Below are 21,382 nucleotides of genomic sequence, written 5' to 3' on the forward strand. Positions count from 1 at the left end.
TGGTTAAAAAGAAAATTGGATTAGGAGGTTGCTTATGCAAATTAGGTATTTTAATTTCATTGGATCTGATTTTATTTCTGATATCTATTGTTAGACTCATCTTTTCCCCACAGGTGTATCCTGCTTGAGGGCCACTTATTTTGAAGATGGTGAGAGGTGAGAAATGTGAACTGCTCATGTTCCCCCATTTTGTAAGTGACCCTTTAATGTGTAGGCTCTGTGCAAGAGGGTATCGTCATTGATCTGATAACAAGTGATTGCTACCAATTCTTTCCGTTAGTCTCATCCTTTAAAACATAAAAGACGAAATTTAAGACCATTGAATAGAGGCCTTTGGGGTATTTACTGGAAGAATGTGTTTTCTGGCTCTTAAACAAACTGAACATAAGTGCTGAGCAGTGTAATTTATTTTTTTTTTTTCAGAACTAGGACATATGCAAGAAATTTTAAGATCAAAAACTTCTTTAGAAGATAGTGAAATTTAACTGTGTTATAAGATGGAATCTGAGAAAATTTTGATGATTGCAATTTTGTACTTGGACTGTTGTAAAACTCCAGCCAAGTCCTGATTCCAATGTCTTCCTTCCTAGTGTTAGTGATTACAACTCCAGAAACGTTATGTGTTAGTACATTTTGTCTGTGACATCATGTAGAGACTGTAAGATATCTTTGTTCTGATGTAAATAGTGTTCAACAAGTACAGTATCTCAATATTGAAGTTTTCTGAACATCTCTTTTAGATAATGGTGTTTCAGTGGAACCAAACTTATATCCTCCATAATGAAGCTGCTAAGCTGGTTAACTTATGTCTTGTTCATATGCAACTTTTTTTGTTGGATTTTGTGTAGAAGAACTGCAGTCATTCATCAGACATTCTTTATCTGAGCAATTTTCCACTTCTCTAATTACGAATGTATTGAGCTATGCATATGTAACAATGCTAAGAATGCTGGAGGGCATCTTTGAATTCATTTTAATACCATAATTGCAAAATCTACAGGAGTGTTCACATTCTATAAAGAAAGCCTACAATGCACACGTTATGAAGGACTTCCAAATTATATTGTTATTTTCTGTTCACATATTTGGCACTTTTTTATTATTTCTTCATACTGTACAGCCTTTTAAAAATTTTTCATACTTTCAGCAATTGTGCTGATAAAACACCAAAAGGACTTCCACTACTGTCTTTCACTATTTTTCATTTTTATCTTACCATCATTATCTCATTACTCATTACTCTCTAGTCTGACACTATGTAATAGGTCTTTAGGATGGAGTGTTAGCTCTCAAGCAGGCATGAGACCATTTTCATAGTATTTATCTCTATCAGAGTATGTCTACTGTATAGACACTGACAATAGGTATGCATAACACATTATTAGTTATCTATATATGTATAAATTCATAGTGGGCATAACACCCAATGTCTACATAATGTTCTGTTTCTATATAACATCATAGATAAACTGCTGGAGTGGTCTGTTCAGCCTGGAGAAGAGGAGACTGAGGGGAGACCTCATCAAACTCTACAATTTCCTCTTGAGGGGAAGAAGAGGAGAGGCAGGCACTGATCTCTTCTCTGTGGTAACCAGCAACGGAACCCAAGGGAATGGCCTGAAGTTGTGTCAGGGCAGGTTTAGGCTGGATATCAGAAAAAGGGTCTTCACCCAGAAGGTGGCTGGGTACTGGAACAGGCTCCCCAGGGAAGTGGTCAAGGCACCAAGCCTGACAGAGATCAAGTGTTTGGATGATACACCCAGACTCATAGTGTGACTCTTGGGGATGGTTCTGTGCAGGGCTAAGGGCTGGACTCGATGACCCCTGTGGGTCCTTCCAACTCAGCATATTCTGTGATTCTGTAAAATTTGTGGTCTCAATATAGACATGGTTAACTGATAGATCATTGTTTAAATAATATGAAAATTTATCTTTTACATGGTGAGAGCAAAAGTTCAACAGAGGTTACTCTACTAGGTTTTCTCATAAGTTGTTGTAAGAAAACTATTAAAGTCTTTGGTTTTACTTTTTACATTAGGAATATAGTACATTCAACAAGGCTTTAAGTAATGTTTATCTGTTAGATCTTTTTCTGCCATGAAAGATCTAACATGACCAGGATCATATTCAGCGTCAGTTACCCATATCTGGAAATATTTAATTGTTGTTATTGGAAATAATGAGGGTGTTCTTACAACAACAAAAATTAATTTGTGTGATAAATTATGGGAAAAATCAAGTCACCTCTATAAGATCAAACTCTGATACTAACATGGGGTCTGTATGTTTTACTTCCAAATATGTCTTGCGCACAACTTGTTGGAATACAAAATTGTTCTTACAATGCTGTAGGGGAAGGGTTCCAGTACTGTGTTTGCAAAAGGTGGTAAGATCCGTAAGTCAGCCCATACTCAGGTTTGAGCAATGTGGCTGCACTGTATAAAACTAGATGTCATTCAGCTACTAATACAGATGCCTGGAGCAGGGCTTAAGGCAAATGCTATGCTGTAACCTGCTCTTTAACATACATAACTCGTAAAATTTAATGTTAGAGAGGCCAGGAAAACAGGGGACTGAGGGCTTAATAAGTGGAGAAAGTAGATTGACTTGATTTTGTGTTCTATTGCCTACTTATCCCCTTAAAAAAGTTTGCACAGAGGGAATCTTGTGGGTTACCCTTTTCCCATATCTTTTATTTGCACTAGAGATATCGTAGTAATGCTGTTTGCAAGTCTATGCTGTCCTTTGCATCTGAAATACTAAAAATGCTAATTAATGAGCTTTCTTTGCAGTCCCACCTTCCCCTTAATTTCTAAGCGTACTGTAACCCTGCCAGAAGAGTCATGCAGTACTTGTCAAATAGGTGCATTAAGAATTAGCTTGTATTTTCAGGGTCAGTTGGGAGAACTCTTTTTTTTTTCTTCTTTACATTATGCACTTTCTAAATATAGTCAAGCAATTTTTGGGGTCTTGTTTTTCTCTCTTGTCATACCCATTCACAGGCTTGAATGAAAAACCTACTTATTAGTAAGACTGTACAATTAGCTCCTCACTACATTCTTTTAAGTGTGAAAGGAAATATATGCAATCATGTTGAGCTCTATAGTTAATCATATGATTTTTCTATAAATAAAACCAAGTGGTTACTCCTACAATGAGTTCCAAATTTCAAGTTCCAAAAATGGTGTTTTATCTTTCAGTGCTAGTGGAACTAGAGATCCAGAACACTAAATTTAGTACCATAAAATTCCACTGAGACTTCTGAATTTAAAACTACAGTTCATTACTGTTTGAACCTTGGTATCAGGATGAGTAGTGTGAAGGCAGTAGCTGATTCTACACTCCTCAGAAAGACCTACCACTCATACAGGTGGTCTCTGGAAGAGAAGAAAATGTCCCATCACATTAGAAAATATTACAATTGTGAGGGTCTTGGGGCTCTGGTGACTAAACCACATATGTGTCCTGGTTTCATCTACAAAAAACTTAATTTTCTTTCTAGTAGCTAGTATGGTACTATGTTTTAGATTTATTTTTACATTGTTGCATTGAAATGACAGTGATGACACTACATAATTCACTAGTCAAGGTACTATGAGATTCATCTTTTCATAGAATGGTTTGGATTTAGCCCCCACCATGGGCAGGGACACCTTCCACCAGACCAGGTTGCTCAAAGCCCCATCTAACCTGGCCTTAAACACTTCCAGGGATGGAGCATCAACAACTTCTCTGGGCAAGTGATTCCAGAGCCTCACTACCCTCACAATAAAGAATTTCTTCCTAATATCTACTTCAGTTTAAAACCATTCTCCCCCCATCCGATCCCTACATGCCCTTGTAAAAAGTCCCTTTTCAGCTCTCTTCTCCAGGTTGAACAACAAAATTCTCTCAGCCTGCCTTCACAGAAGAGGTGCTCCTACCCTCCTTTTCTCCTGTCCTTAGAAATATCATCCTTGAATACTAGATTAAATTACACTCTAATTCTACTTTTTGTATTCCCCAATCAATTCAAATAAATTTAGCTAACTCAAGTTACACTTTCTTACACCAATATTAATTAGTGCACAATGTGCTCAAGTTTATCACTTTTGACAATGAAGCAGTGTATCTACATTATGTGGTATTCTATTAACTTACTAAAAATTTTTTGTTTATACGATGTCTATCCAGGCTTAGGCACCTTAAAACAAAATAACACTTTAAGAATCCCCTTGCTGAATTTAAGAAATTCAGTTTCCCATGTAATAGTGCCCATTGGTGGCTAACTAAAGATTATCTGAAGCTAAAATGATGGAGAAGAACTGCTAAATCCTTAATGGCTATATAGAAAACCTTCAGCCATTCCAAGCAAGCCTTTAAGAGGCTAATCTCAAACAGCATGAGCTTGCCATTGATTTCTGGGGGCAGAGGATATTTGGAAAAGGTGAATAGTCTTAAAATACTTGTTAAGAATCAGAGATAAATTAGATTTTTAGGGATGCCTTAGAGGTGGAATCACTGTGAGAAGGGAATCTAATGAAAGTTGCATTTGTAGTATTGACATACAAGGAAGAATTCACAAAAATAAAATATTCTTGAATAATTTTGAAGACATTTGAATAATACTAAATTGGAAAGAGAAGCATAACAGAAAGAATTTGATGCAAATAAACTCCCCATTTCTCATGACTCTCACATCCTTGATTCCTAATGATTCCTAGCACAATAAAATATAATGAGTAAGTAATGACAGCTCAATTTCATGCTCTTCAACAGTAGTAGCTGGGTCGTGCTCACAAATGAGAAAGCTTGAAGCCCAAATCATTCCAAAATTCCCCTGCAACAGTGATTGTGCATTTGTATTACTCTTCATGTTTTCTGTTAAGAGCCAACAAACCATTCAGTGCCTTCTGAAGCACAAGTGTGTTATTTTTAAAAGATTAATGGTTCTGCAGAGCAGTAACATATATAATTAGGAAGCCTGTATTCCTACTTTTAACCTGATTCAGTACCCTAGACTTGAAAGAAATGTAGAATTTGACATTCTAATTGAGTTCTGTCAAAATATGAACCAAAAGCATTTTAGTTATATAGCCCACAAGAAAGTAGAATGAAAGCAAGACCAAAATTAGCTTGATCTAGTTAGAATCTTTTTATCAGATAAGACAGGGGTGAAATTATGAAGAACACTGATATAATTGTTGAATCTGGAAAAATTAGGAACAGTATCACAAATGGAAGGCTATGGCTAATGGCAGTGTTTATGATAGATACTTGAAAGGTAATGGAGCCTGCAGTGGTTAGCATGGCAATAAGCTAAAGCTAAGACATTGTAGTCAAAATAGTATGTAACTGTAACCAGCAGGTAACCATAAATTCTAAGATTACTGCACAGGATGTTCAGAGCTGTCTGAATAGCTGTTTCTTGATTAACCGAAAAAAATACAAAACACAAACACACCAGACCATCAAGGGCAATCACAACTGTTCTTTATGTTTGCATTTTCTTGGATTAGTGTGGGAGATGGGTTTTATTTCCCTATCAATGTTTTAATTTTTCCCTACTGACGCTATGTCTATATCTAAATTGGCCCTGACTGTGTCTGAAACCAGGAATTGAACAGGAATACAAATATGGTGTGTTGCGGTATGCAGAAGTTTAGCATATCTCATCCAAGAGATGCTGTTGAAATATTGATTGTAACAACTTGTCATAAAACTTGTGTTAATCTTTTTTCTTTTACTAGTTATTAATCTCTGAGAGTATTTTAATGATTAAAAAGTTATTCTAACATTGTGAAAAATATTTAGTTCATGTAATGTATTTCAGAGCAGCATATGTATGGAGGCAAAAAGAGGGGAGAAAGCATCCTGTGGAAAAACAGGATGCAGCAAATAAAACAGAGATATCATGGGAGATCAAGTACTCTAGAAAATTGTAGGGACTAGAAATTTGGGGTTGCAGAGAAAATGCTTAGCTTGTTCCAGAAATTCCAAGGGAAACTAGCATCTTTCTAAGTCATAATTCTTTAATTATGTATCTTGAGTAAACTGCCAAGAAATGCAAAATAGTATGCTATGAACTAATGTAAAGATATCAGAAAGATATTAAAAAGAAAATTCCTTTTGAAAAAGGTTTTCCTACTTTTTAGGGCTTGAATTATAATCTTGAAAACGTAGGTGGTTCCTCTACCCTCTACTCAGCACTGGTAAGGCATGTCTAGAGTGCTGTGTCTAGGTCTGGCCTCCTCACTAGAAGGAAGACATGGACATACTGAAGCCAGTCCAGCAAAGGACATGAAGAGATTAAAGGCTTGGAGTATGTTTCATATGAGGAAAATCTGAGGGAGCTGGGACTGTTCAACCTAGAGAAAAGAAATCTTAGGCTTATCCCTGTGTAAAAATACCTGATGGCAGGAAGGGGAGGGAAGTGAAGACAACAGATGGTATTTATAAATGCTAGTTTTTATGAGAATCTCCTAATACATGTTGCACAAAAAAATTAGGAATCTTGATAGCTGTAGGCAGCTCCAGTTAAATAATTAAATAATTAAAAATACTATCAAAGTTATCATATATGATTAGATTAGGAATAAAATACTGCTAACATTAGTTTAATAAAAGTGAAAAGCCAGAGTTCTGGAAATTCTTCTGTGTAAAAAAATGTGCCATGATTAAAAAAAAAATTACATGACCTCTTCTGCTCCTGAATAACAGATGGGAGTGGACATAATCTTCATAAATTGCTTGTTGATCTTCAGCATCTCTATAGCAAACACTCTGGTAAAGCATAGGAAGAGGGAAGGAGAAAAGCTGATAAATATCAATGATGTTTGGCAAACCTTCACAAAAGGTTTATAAAAATTGTCTACAGCAATGGAAAATTTCATTGGACGTCAGACAATAAACAGAATTAGTAAGAAGTTCAGAATGAACATTGACTGTAGTCTGTGTCCTACAAGGCTTTTGTTTATTTCTTTCATTTTTTTTTAAACCAACCATGCTTATATTAGTACTTTACACACTATTTACTCGCAAGTCTTTCATTCCTCTTGACCCAGAAACTACAAAGGTTCAACTGCATTCTATTACAGAGCGTGAGGCTTGTACTACTGCTTGATATGGGATCTTATTTTGAGTTCTCAGCAAGGCATAATATTCAAACAGTAATACTCACACTATTTTTCAGTATAAAACAGCTCCCACATTTTGCTGTTTTCTCAAGACTGTAAGTCTGGATAACAATTCTTGATTCATGAACACGTTTCCAGCTGAAATATGCTATCCTAAGGAGGAATGTCATGTGAATGCTTTCATATTTTCAGCTGTTTGAGTAGTGTGATGCTTTTAGATCATTAGTCTTCACTGACAGAATTGTACAGTTTACTTATGTCAGTTTAAAAGTTTAGAAAAACAAATCACGGAAAGGCAGGCTGATTCACATAGCGTTTCTTCAGCTTGCTTAATAAGTGAAGCTCTTCTAAATATTACGATAATCCCTCTGTGTCTTCAGTAAAACAAAAACTAAGGAAACTTTGGAATTCCACAGAAACACCTGTAGAATGAGCTAATAATCTTTCCAGTTACGGTAAGGTTAACTTGAGGATATGCTGAGAAATTGAAAGACTGGAATTGTGGTGCAGTCTCTAGAAATCTGATACACAGCAGAATTAAATTAGATAATTTGCAATATGTTATTTAGCGATTTTTATACCTTTCAGTGTTTATTTATCACATAACAAAGAAGAGGATTTTTTTTACCACAGCCCAAAGGAGAAACACTTGAATATGACTTGCTAAAATTGACCTTTACTTACACATTGTGACTTTTACATGGCAGTATTATGATAAACTGACTCTAGCTTCAGATTTATTACTCAGTCCTGACCTTTGGTTATATTAGAATATTGCTTTCAGCCAAACTAAATAATAATGTCTCTGTGAATGTAAGGAACTGGCAGATCTGAGATGTCAATTGCAGCTCAATTTTCCTTTCACCTGGGAGTACAGCATGTCACAGTGCTTTATTGATCTAAGAGTCATTAGAGTTCAGTGTTATAACTCTTCAGTTTTCCACACAGTGCAATACTGTAATAGGGATGAACCATGAATTGGAGCATGACTCCATTCAAGACTAGTCAAAATTTGGAATGTCTGTTTCATCAGAAATAAGTATAATGATTTTGATTTTTTTTCCCCTAAGTTGGAACATGCAGCCAAAATATCTTTGGAAAGATTCAAAATGATCCTTCCAAAATTATTTTCGTAGATTTTTCTAATATGTTTTAATTAATTAAAATAATATTCATTGATCAAAACTGTTTAGGTAGTCAGAAAATTTTCAATCTGCTATAAACTAGAGTATAATAATGAATAAAAGTACCTTCTTGCCACTTCTGCTCATCATGCTTCAGAAGAATTAATGTATTTATGCATCTGAATGTCTTTCAAGTGGTACAGCAGCTTCATGTGCTTTTGTGTTTCAGATAAGGACTGAAATCAGTAGGATATTACTTTAGGAAGGACTATGATTAGCCCTATTATTAAAATAATAATTCATTCATTAGTCCTATTATTAAAATAATAATTCATTTACTTACCATCTACATAAAGATCAAAGAGTTTGACATACTCTTATTGTTACCCTATTGCTGCCAGGATTCTTCTGAATACTGCATTTGTGTTAGCATGCAGGCCTTAACCAATTTTTAAGCATAGAATCATAGAACAGCTTGTGTTGGAAGGGACCTTAAAAATCATCTAGTTCTAAACCCCATGCCCTGGACAGGGACTTCCCCAACTAGACAAGGTTGCTCAATGCCCCCAACCTGGCCTTGAACATCACCAGGGATGGGACATCCACAACTTCTCTCGGCAAGTGGTTCCAGAGCCTCACACCCTCACTGTAAAGAGTTTCTTCTCTATATTTAACCGAAATTTCCTGTCTTTCAGTTTGAACTCATTACTCTTTGTCCTATCACTACAATTCCTGATGAAAAATTCCTCTCTGGCTTCCCTGTAGCCCCCCTTCAGATACTGGGAGATTGCTATGAGGTCTCCATGAGACCTCCTCTTCTCCAGGCTAAATAGCCCAAACTTTCTCAGCCTGTCTTCATAGGGAAGGTGCTCTAGTCCCCTTATCAGCTTCATGACACTCCTCTGGACTTGCTCCATCAGTTCCATGTCCTTATATTGTGGGCACCAGAACTGTATGTATATTCATAAAGTTGTTAGTTGTTGAGTCTTACAATAACTTGTCACATATTTCTATCTATTCTGTTGCTGTGAGGATGTCTTCTCTATCCAAACTATTTTTGAGGTATTTAAGTTCATTGATCATGAAAGTAACTAAGTAGGCAGGTATTCATAACATAGAGAAATTTTAGCAAAGTATTTTCTAGAAGACATATAATTGAATTCTTTTATTTCTTCAGTAACATTTAGTTAATAGCAGTAAAATAAAGAATTTCTCCATATATTAGCAGTGTATAGTTTTGTAGTTTAATACTTTCTTCAAATGAAATACATATCGGTGGTGTTTTTAATTTTTTAGGCAGTTTTTTGTAATTATTTTAAGTGTACATTTTTCCTTTCTTACTCATGGTGGATAGAAACACAGTTTAGACGTTACCAGAGCAAATTAATAAGAATAGAGGTGATAAGTAAAATAAAAAGCATTGATATTGTTTTATAAATGGTAATGTCCTTCAAATTAACATTTGTTAAAACCTGATTTTGTTATTATTATATTTGAAGACATACTTAGGTACTGTACATAATATTTTATCCTTTTCAGTATCATCTATAAAATTCACAGGTAGTCATTGAACCATCACAAAGAGGTCTCCAGTCATCTTGCTTTAACATCAGAACTGTTTACAACAGATACAGGATTTTGCTAGTTTGTTGGCAGACACAAGGTTACCTTTAAAATGTTTGCATTAAAGGAAAGGTGATTTCTGGAAGAAAAATCAATATGTGTGATGCTTTGAAAACAGCCATCAGTCAGCAAAATGGTTGTAGAAAAAGATTCCAACAACTATTGCTCATTTTATTTGACTAATCTGCCAGTATACCAGAAGCAGGTTTCTAGTCCAAGAACTCTAAACTAATAGCACTTGAAGAAAAAAATAAAAAATCAGTTGTCATTTTCAGCTCTTTAGAAGATTCTGCTTCTTATTTTACAAAGCAAATATTTGTTCTTATTATGATGGAGGAAATAAAAATGCAACTTCTGTCTAGAAATTACTGCTTAGCTTATTTCTCTTTTATGAGCGTTTCTTCCCCCTGACTGAGAACGCAGTTTAATTGCTCAATAAAAGTATAAGGTTTTAAGACAAAAAATCTACTATAAAATTAAATGAGATTTAAAAAATGTATGCTAAACAATGTGTCAGTTCATTACACCAGTGCTGGCGGCTCTGACAGCTGAGAATTAGAGGGTCAAATTCATTAAAACTAACCTGATGTCAGATGAAGTTGAGGCAGCTTTTCGTCCTAAGTTTACAGCATATTCAAATTCAGCAAAACTGACACAAAAATTTTGTGGAACTGGTCACTGCTGGGGATATGAGGTCTTTATTCACAGATAACCGCTTCTTCCCAAATGAAAGAGTCAGATTGCAATACTTTGTTGTTTTTTGGGTGTTTGGGGCTCTGTGACATTTTTTTCTGTGAATTTCATTTACTGGGCAGTGACAAGGTAGACAAACAGAATTCTGCATGTCTGCTCTGCTATTCAAAATTAATGAGAAAACACAGTAAAGCCTAGTTTTTAAATCTCCTGAGAACAAGTAGTTGGAGATGCATCACAGGGAAAGGATTTTTGCCTGTAGCACTTTTAGAGATTCACAGATTTGTGAATAAAGGCACTGCCTGACAGTTCGATATGATGGCACTCCATAAAAACTCCTGTCAGCCATTGCCTTCATCTCCATGAGGCGCTTGGTATTTCTGTGCTGGAAGAAATACTTCAGCTTCTTTAACCTTCAAGCCATAACAAGGACATTTTTCATACTAACTTCGGCACCCTGTTAAACCAAAAGTATCTTTTCTCAGGGACTGTGGCCAAACAGCGGTCAGAGGGACAGGCCCAGGACTGGTGTTTAGACAAAGTTTTTACCTTGCTCTGCTTGTGCAGGAGATGGACGCTCCTGGTTCAGGTGGGACTTGGGTGGCAAGAGGCCACCCCCTGGCAGGGTGTCAGCAGGGAGCAGCAGGGGGCAGGGGTGCAGAAAGATGATCCTGAGAAACCATTGATGGGACAGTAAGAGGTCAAGCAGAGGCTTCTGGTTCCATTTTGATATAAAATCAGAAAACTTGGGAGTGATTGGTGTTCTTTTTTTTTTTTTTATAATTACTTATACATACCAAATCCAGGGGTTTTATAAGCCAGTGTGATATTAAATTTTAAATTGTGAATCCGTTCCATAATCCTGGCCAGGATTAAAGCATATTGATGACAGAAATATTATGGATATTTTTACACATTTGCTTTCAGTTTTTTAATATATATTTCATTGTCTGTTAAATCCTTGCGTCACTAGAGAGCCTAAAATAGCTTGCTTCTAAAGCTGAAGCCAAATGGACTTCATTACAATGGAAATAGCATACTTTATTCTTCATTATTTTTTGTTTCACCATTAACCTTTGTACCTCATAGCTTTTCTGTCTGGTACTTAACTTTGTTCTACAGGCTGAAGAAGAAATAATTCTATACTAATAAGTCCAAACTGAGTAACAAGGTAAACTCACTGGCCCTACCCTCATCCTCAGCCAAGGAAACAGGACTTTTTCTTACAAGTTGCACCCTTAAGTCTCAGTCATACATACTGTCAGAGAAGAATAAATCTTTACAGGAATATGCTGGCAGAATTGCTGAATCTCTTGCAATTCTCATAATCTGTTATTAAAATTCCATTTTGTGGACATTTCATGAATTTATGGATTTCCTCCTTGATGAATAGTGAAATCATAACAACACAACATCTATTACCGCACTGCTGAGCAGAAGGTGGCACAAATTTTGAGTCACTGACCAACCACTTCAGGATGCATCACATCACCTACCAACAGGGAACACTTTTCTGGACTTTGGTTACTCTGTTTAACACCTCTGCTTTTCTGAGCTTGACTCTGTTTGCAGATGCTCTCTGAATACTTGTAGTGATGAAAATACATGCATGAAGCCTGTGGAAAAATTCCTCTTATAGAAATGGAAAAGGAGGAAAAGATTGCACTTGGAAAGCTCTGGGCAATGATACCTACTGAAGTTTCTCTCCAAGAAGAGAAATATTAGATATTATTTTGTCTGTTGCAACCTTGTAAAATGCTGGTAGAAGTAATCTGACTTTTCAATTCATTTTGGAGTTCCTCTAACATACCTTTCATACCTAAAAGAAAGAATGTTTATTTTGTTAATTTATGGTTTTTTAGAAGCAGTGGCTTTGAAATCAGTCATTAACACAGTAAAATTAATGGTCTTGTGTTGCAGTTCCTGAGCAGACAAGTGCTGCTGACTTGCACGGGAGTTCTCAGATTGCCACTGTAAATTTTAATTTTGGATTGATCCTGATGCATTTTCTCCTCCTAAATATTTAATTTTATGTATAAAATAGGCGATGACATTCATTCTTCTAGCTACTTCTAGCACTTTAGAAAAAAAAATACCATCTTTCTTGCTTTGTCCTAGAATCTGGCACATTTCATTAAAAAAAGAAATCCTGATATCTGGTCATTACATATTACAAACATTATGTGAAAGTTAAAACTATTATGTCCATTTTTACAACTATATGCTTTCAGTTTTCTACATACATATTTCTTTGTCTGTTAAATCCTTCCATCACTGAAGAGCCTAAAATACCTTCAGATCTATGTAGGCCAAATATTTTCCTTCTCTGTTCAACAGTCGTTAGTTGGACCAGGGGTTTTGATAGCTCTGGATAATTGATTATATAAAAAGGCATAGTTTATGTTTGCCACTGAGATCATAGCCAGACATTTAATTTCACTTAATTTTTCATGTTATTTTACCTATTTTTGTGAGTCAAGTCAGTCAAATATTTACTAGTGCAATAAGATGTTGTATTATAGGCATCTGAGTAAGAGATGTATACCTTCCTGCATAGAACTTTTATGAAGAAATGCCCCATGATTCCCTGAATAAAGTCATCATTCAGAATTTCAAATGTTTTTTAAATAATGTTTGAATAACTCAGTCCTCTACCAAAGAACTTTTTCACTCACCTTGGTGTTCCCAAGTCTTTTAATTGCTTGGCACACCCAAAAAGCTATGCCATGAGCGATCAATGTTGTGAGTGACTTAAAACCTTCTCCCATCCTGATAAAATTATATGGTAAAAAATGCACTTATTCATTTTGAATAAACATTGCAAAATTTGAAATTAATTTGCACTATTCTCCCACTATGTCATTTTCTAAAGCAGTTTCAGTACTCAGTCTGAGGTTCTTTGATATACTTTTTGGTGCATAAATTATAAAGATGTACTTTGATATTTTATTTCATTTTAGAAAGCCTCAACCACCAATTGGAAGGAATCCTACTGTTCTTCAGGACATATAAGACTCAGCAGACAGAAGTCAAATAAACTCTTTTATTTTGCTCTGCCAAGACAACTAGGTGTCAAATAAACTCTTTTATTTTGCTCTGCCAAGACAACTAGGTCAGTGAATGAAGCAGGCAAAATAATGAAGAGGTATCCATCTTCACCCTAGAGCAGAGACAGATAATTCTTTGCCCTTTGTTGTTGTATTTTATGTAATTAGTATACATTTTTTCAATCATTCTGGATGCATTCAAGTTGTAAGAGCCTCAAGATGCACATAGTGAATTATTACACTGTTGGTCTATACTGAAAGCTTTATGAGCAGTTCTGCATCCTGATTTGTTAAAGGAAGATAAAACCACATTAAAAGTCAAGCTGAAAGGTACAAAAAGCATTACCGCTTTGTTTTTCATATTTATGAAGCACTGAACTGTAGAGTACTCTAATGATAGCTTGTATTAATTTTAACAAATTTGAAAATCTTGCTGACTAGTCTAACATTTAGGTGCTTTTCCATTCTGTTTCTCATCAACCTTTAGCTTTTTGCTGGAGGCACTACATTTGTTATGTTACTGTAAATAGAAAATTACAAACAATGGTAAAACAAAACGCCACCACTGGTAAAGCTAATAGGCTTTTAAAAGCTTCAACCCATTCAGCTACAAAAAAAATTAAATAAAAATACATGTATTGTGAACATATCAGTTTTATGAACGCAAAACTTTTTTTTCCCTGCTTGCTAAATAGCTCTAATTCCATTAGAAAATATTCTGTTTCCAAGAACTAGCATTTTCTGGTTCTTGTTTTCTACTTACACATGAACAGTGGAATTTGTCTTCAGAAACTACCCATGGGATTTGGGGAGAGGGAAGTAATGTCTCTTCTCACAGATGGTCTTTAACTAAAGATTAAACTGTACAGCACTTGAAACACTGGTGATCCTGAATTGTCCGCTAGAGGTGATCTTTAGCCTTTTGTAAGCAGGGCTGTAGTTTGCAAAGAGACAGAGGACGTGCAGGGTGTAATGCCTGATGTGTTGTACTGGAGAGCTGAAGAAGAGAATACTAAAGAGGGAATAATAAGTGTTAAGAGAATAACAAAGGGCACAGCAAGTGGCAAGTGCCTCCTCCTCAGATAAGTTTAGGACATAAAAAAACTACTGGTGGTTCATTTGGAACCTTAACCTGTAGCTGCCTTTACTGATGCTGCTTCACTTTATTTATTTCTAAGCAGAATATACTTTATATATGCCCTGTAAACACTAAACCTCTTAATGCTTTCTTTGGCCTTTGACCTACCCAAACCTTCAGTCACTGAGGCTCCAGCAGCCCTGAGCAAAGGGAAATCCAGTGGGTGAGACCCAGATGTATAGGGGTTCCTGGACTCAGGAACACCCACACAGCATCTCCACCACCTGGAAGCCCTCAGCAGCAAACCAGGCGAGGAGGGGGCGGTGCCAGGAGCGACCAAGGGGCATTTAAATGGTTCCAGGGAGTAAAACGACCCAGAGTGTGGGTGTGGCACAGCAGTTCCACACAGATGAGCGGGATGAGCGGGAAGAACTCCCCTTTGACCACCCAGGAGCAGCCAACAGAGGCAGCAGACTCAGTACCTGGTAAGGAAGGGCAAAGAGATCCTTTCAGCCCCACTCCTATTAGCATATTAGTTTAAGCTTCCTCAGTTATGGTGTTGACACGCCGTAAAGCTCAGTCCCTTGTAGCTGTGGGAGTCACTGAACCAGCTGTGTCAGAGGCTCCAGACAGACAGACAGACCTGCTGATGGCAGATGCAGCTCTCGAAGTCACAGCTTGCCAGGAGCGCCCGATGCCTCTTTGCGAGGCTTGGGCCAACAGTTATTTTGCAGAAGGTGTGCCCATGGTTGCAGAGCTGTGTCACCAGGTGAGGGAGCTGCGGAAGAAGCGAGCAGGCTATGTAGTATTTGGGTGAATGGGCAAGAGAGATGGATTATATTCGGAGACACTACAGTCTCAAGACTTCGAAGTTGGTCACCGTGGGTACCAGGAGGAAGGTTCCTTCCTCTTCCTTCTCAGAATTTGACAGATTGGACTGGTACCTTCTACAGCAGGTATAAGGCTCTGGCACTAGAAGGCCAGAAAACTGACAAGATGCGTGAAGGTCATTCTGGGTAGTGGGGCCTCCTGAAACACCTCCACCTGTACCTGCATCAAGATCTCCTCTGTTAAGAGGAAAAGAAGGGTAGTTATAATAGGAATAGATAGTTGTAATAGTTCTAAGGGGAACAGAGGGCCTAACATGCAGACTGAACCTCACTTACAGGGAAGTTTGCTGTCTCCCAGGGTCTCGGATGAGGGACATTACTGGAAAACTCTCCAGTCTAGTAAGGCCCTCTGATCACTATGTGCTATTGGTTGTTCAAGTTGGAAGTGACGAAATAACAAAGAGAAGTCCAAGGGCAATCAAAAGAGACTTCAGGGCCCTGGGAAAATTAGCAGGGGGATCAAGAGCACAGGTAGTGATTTCCTTCATTCTTCTGGTAACAAGGAATAATACTGATAGGTATAGGCAGATCCATCAGGATAATGCATGGCTCTGAGGTTGATGTAATTGGAAAAATTCTGTACTTTTCTCCCATGGGATGATCTACTTAACATGTGGTCTACTGACACCTGATGGGATATGCCCTGAATTTGTGTGGGATCTGCTTCTCCAGCTGTATCCCTACAAATCTATGGGGCCTGATGGGATTCATCCCAGAATCCTCAAAGAGCTGGCTGATGTAATTGCAAAACCTCTCTTGATGATTTTTGAGTAGTCTTGGGAATCCAGAGAGGTCCCAGCTGACAAAGGGTGTTGAATTCAAAGAGCTGGAAGCTGGCAAACATTGCCCCAGTTTTCAAGAAGGGGAAGAAGGAGGACCCCGGAAACCACAGGCCTGTCAGTCTCACTTCAGTGCCTGGTAAGTAATGGAGAAGATTATTCTGGGAGGTGAAAAACACCTGAAACACAATAGTCATTGGTCTTCTCATAGCACAGCTTCGTGAAAGGAAAGTCCTGCTTATCCAACCTGATTTTCTTCTATGACAAGGTAACCCACCTAGTTGATCAAGAGAAGGCAGTTGATGTAATCTTTTTGGATTTCACTAAAGCTTTCGATACTATCTCTCACAGGATCCTTCTAGACAGAAGTCCAGCACACAGCTGGATAAACTCATCATGTGGTGGGTGAGCAATTGGCTCACCGGTTGCACACAGAGGGCGATAGTGAATCAGGTAACAACAGACTGGCAACCTGTCACTAGTGGGGTTCCGCAGGGCTCCATCTTTGGCCTGTGCTCTTCAACATCTTCATAAGCAACTTGGATGAAGGATTGGAAGGGATACTAAGCAACTTTAAAGATGACACAAAACTAGGAGCTGTTGACTCCCTCGAAGGAAGGAAAGCCCTGCGGAAAGACCTCAACAAATAAGAGGACAATCACTAACCATATGAAGTTCAAGAAGGGAAAGTGCTGGATTCTGCACCTGGGATGGGGCAACCCCCAATATATGGACAGACTGGGGAAGGAGAAGCTGGAAAGCAGTGCTGTGGAAAGAGACTTGGGGGACCTCGTTGATGGCAAGTTGAATATGAGTCAGCAGTGCCCTGGCAGCCAGGAGGGCCAGCTGTGTCCTGGGGGGCATCATCACCAGCTGGTTGAGGGAGTTGATTGTCCCTCTCTGCTCTGCACTAGTGCAGCCTCTCTTTGAATATTGTGCAGTTTTGGGCACCACAATATAAGAAAGACATTAAGCTATGAGAGAGCATCCAAAGGAGGGCAATGAAGATGGTGAAGGGCCTTGAGGGGAAGCTGTATGAGGAGGGGCTGAGGTCACTTGGTCTGTTCAGCCTGGAGAGGAGGAGACTGAGGGGAGACCTCATCAAGGGCTACAACTTCCTTGTGAAGGGAAGAGGAGGGGCAGGCACTGATCTCTTCTCTGTGGTGACCAGTGACAGAACCCAAGGGAATGGCCTGAAGTTGTGTTAGGGGAGGTTTAGGTTGGATATCAGAAAAAGGGTCTTCACCCAGACGGTGGTTGGGCATTGGAACAGGCTCCCCAGGGAAGTGGTCACAGCACCAAGCCTGACAGAGTTCAAGAAGTGTTTGGACAATGCTCTCAGGCAAATGGTGTGACTCTTGGGGATGGTCCTGTGCAGGACCAGGAGTTGTACTTGATCCTTGAGGGTCCCTTCCAAATTGGCATATTGTGTGATGTTCCATTATCCTGTGTGAAAGTCATCCTGGTAGACTCAAAATGAAGTTGTCAAATTAAAACTTTAATGGGACATGGACTATGTGCTGGCCTTTCTCCAAGGATGAACTTCACCTTTTTTGGAATGAACTTCTGATTTCTTCTTTCGTGATAGGTCCTCTATTTCTGTTAAGGAGTCCTATACACTTTAGTAATTAATATGTATTTTAGTTCTTTATTAAAAATGTGACAAGAATACTGGCAACAAAGTAATGTCTTTTCTATTCCTATATTTCAATGAGACTGGTTACAGAAAAGGAAAAATAAGAAAATACAAATGCACTAGCACTTCATAAATATTATCTGTAAATAATATCCTCAAAATCATATTCCTCCTTTTTTTTTTCCCTGTTCTGTTTCAATATCATCATATGCCCTAGGGTACTTTACAAAAATTGTAAATGTGTTATAACCACTTTTTTTATTTCTGTTCAATGCAAGTGCGTAGTCAATATTGCCGCATGTAGTTTTTTGATCCCCTGACTTTATTATGCATGAAGAATGCATATTGCATCCACAGGTGTTTACTACTAAACTTGTAAAGCCTATTTAGCACTGACCTATTAATACTTAGGTATTATAATTTAATTAATTTGCTTTTTTTTCAACAATGATGTTAATTTTTGAAGATTTCTTTCGCACAAAAAGTGTGTATGAAAATATTTATGCATACAGCAATTCAATTTTCTGTATGCTTCTTGAAGGTCACATTTTCAAGGAAAGCAGACAATTCAGGGAAAAAATCCTACACATACACACACACTGAAGCACACATGCTATATTTATGACTCAGTTTATTCTGATAGAAATAGAAATCAAGTATATTCGGTGAAAAGGAAATTTTTAGGCTAAAGAAAAAATACTTTAGTTGTCCTTGTGTTAAGAGGAGAAACAGTAACCATATGCAGTTTTCCAAAGATATTAAAATAGTCTAGTATTAGAACTGTGTAAGCAAATGTGTATTGCAAGATGGGAATGAAGCATATGGTGAAGTGGTTGAATATCTTATTGCAGGAGCTGTAAACTGATTTCAATATAGGTCAGTCATTGATGTTCCCCAGAACTCAAACCATGGCTTCAACAATCCTTCTTTAGCAATATTCTGCATTTCTGTCAAATATGGTGGTTTGTTTTTTTCAAATAGGAAAAGTGCTTTTGAATTTTCAAAGTAGCTTCAAGAGGCAAAAACACAAAGGAAGTGTTTTATATCACCCTAAATGACTGAAAGAAAGAGAAGATTGTTGCTTTCCAACTTCTTTTTTATACTGTGGATTCGAAGTGTGATTAACTGGTTGTTACACTCTGTAATAAATATGCTTCAACTGAAGAAGCATTCAATTGGCTGTTAACACTTCAAATTAATCAGTGTGTACCTCACAGCCAACTAAAACTCATTCTTGTGACTGTAAAGTGCCATCTTTGTCATCTTCTAGTATAGCATATATAACGCTCTTCTCTGCAATACCTTTAAAGTAGCTTTAAAGTGATCTCCAGGGACCACACTTGTCATGAGATAATTACTGTCCTGTACTGTATGAAACCCTTGGCTGCTCTTCATGCTTTACGATATCCCAGGGAAATAATCACTGTATTACAATGTATTTTCTATTGTGATTTAATATCTTCTTACATTGATTGACAAAGCAGACAAAGACATAATTAATTTATCTAGTACCAGTATTTTCTCAGCACAGTTTGCAGCAAAAAGACATCAGGTAATGCTGCTCAGAAGTGTAAAACAGCCCTTCTTTGTGAAACTAGACTTCAGCTACCTACATTTAAAAAGGTATGAAACATGACATCCGACAAGCTCATTTTTCTCAATCACTTTTTCTAATCAGGCTTAAGATCTCTCTGGATGCACAAAGCTCTGATACAGTCTTTAGATCTTAACATACATAGGTGATATACACACAGCTGGAGAAGATGCTGATATTCAGCGCCTGACCAATTCACAGTTTGAGTCTCATTGGGGTTAGTTAAGTCCCTACTGCCAGGTGGGCTTAGGTTGTAAAAAGGTAATTCAGATCCCCAAATAGAGAAGGAAGTAAATCAGGAGGAACTGTGCGGGTTGACTTCACCGACCAGTAAGGGAGTGGATAATTGCTGAGGAAACCTCTCTTTTTCCTGGGAGGTTCATGCAACTGCTTCTCTTAGGGTCTCCAAAGGATGAGATATACATCTTTGGTCAGGCTAAAACTTGGGTACACAGCTTCTGGGGCTGAAAAGGTGGCCATTCCTGACCCCTTGCCACCAGCACTGAGCTTCAGTGTCATATACCAGCATTACGTGGAGCAGCTTTTCCCCTCCCAGCCTCTGTGGTGTCTAGCTGCCAGAACAGCACCTTCTCATTTGAGGGCACAGCTGCATTCTTTTGTAAGGCTCTCTGATTTATATCAGTAAAAAGACCTGTTAATGGTATTTTGAAAGGAAAAGGGAACTGAGTCAGAGGCAGCTTGGGAAACAGAGGGGGAAAAAAAGCAAACATTCACAAATCCAAATGAATATTTTAATTTTCAAAGGAAGGATGTCTTCTTAAAGACAGGAATTTGGTTTTGTGCATGTTTTTGTGATTGCAAGTGCTTTTGAAATATATGCACCTGTTTTCACAAAAAAACCCCAAAATACTACCAAAACAACACCTTAATTTTTATTACAGACAGGAAGCATATGAAAAGAAGGCTGGAAACCATTTAAATCATTGTTTGATTTATTTTGAGAGGAAAAATAAAGGTATATGAGAATTTCTGGTTCCTCCTTCTCCAGTTGAAAGACAGAGAAAAAGAATAATATGGCAATGATTCATAACGTAGTTTCTGATTTGGCCTTAAGATATTTATGAAACTGTTATCTTTATTCCCCTTTTTTATTCTCATATAATTTGATTTGTGGGAAAATTAATAAAAGAAATTACATACACAAAACCATAGCCCATAACTGCTGCATACTCAAATTGATAAATGTGAACCATACTCAGTGTGATATTTAACAGAAATGAAAATATGAGGGTACTAAAGTTATATATCCTTTTTTTTCTCTTCATTGGCTCTGCTATTAAATGAAAGGAAATCTGAATATTATGCATCTTGACAATGGACTCTTACATAGTGAAACACCATTTAGTGTTATTAAAATGTGAGTTATTCTTGTAATTGAAAATTTTTTCAACACTAAAACAATGATTGATGTACATAATATTCACTTGATAAGTCACAGAAAATACAATAAGAGTAAATTTCTAAAAGCAATTAAGTTGTCTTTCATCAACATTGAAATTACAAGCAAAGAATACTTATTAAGTTAATAAAGGTATTTGTGGCATATATAATTGAGATTGAAGTAGAAACTAATCAAAACTGAATTAAAATGTATTTTTACACATAATATGCTTCCAATAATAAGTCTATTTGCTTAGACAGGCAACCACAAACTCAACCTATGCACCTTGATGCAGAGGTGAAAATATATGTTTAGGTTAAGCAATGCCAGGTTAATGGTTGGACTCGATGATCTTAGAGGTCTTTTCCAACCTGAATGATTCAATGTTGCTGGAACTCATC

At 37.3% G+C, this 21,382-nt stretch overlaps 1 protein-coding gene across 11 annotated transcripts in view; it reads left to right on the forward strand.

Annotated features, from left to right (window-relative positions):
* The window catches only part of GALNTL6 (polypeptide N-acetylgalactosaminyltransferase like 6), a 573,576-nt gene that overhangs the window by 57,664 nt on the left and 494,530 nt on the right, over window positions 1-21,382 (forward strand). For 2 of the 11 annotated variants that reach the window (XM_064652482.1, XM_064652486.1), the window contains one exon: window positions 13,516-13,624. The exons of 6 other annotated variants lie outside the window; for them this stretch is intronic. The gene's annotated coding sequence lies outside the window, so the exon portion shown is untranslated. Of the gene's footprint in view, window positions 1-2,360; window positions 2,894-13,515; window positions 13,625-13,648; window positions 13,668-21,382 lie in introns of those variants that run through there. 3 more of the 11 variants (XM_064652485.1, XM_064652487.1, XM_064652488.1) reach the window with 3 other exon arrangements.

Source organism: Pseudopipra pipra, chromosome 4 (genome assembly GCF_036250125.1).
Source record: "Pseudopipra pipra isolate bDixPip1 chromosome 4, bDixPip1.hap1, whole genome shotgun sequence".
NCBI lineage: Eukaryota > Metazoa > Chordata > Aves > Passeriformes > Pipridae > Pseudopipra > Pseudopipra pipra.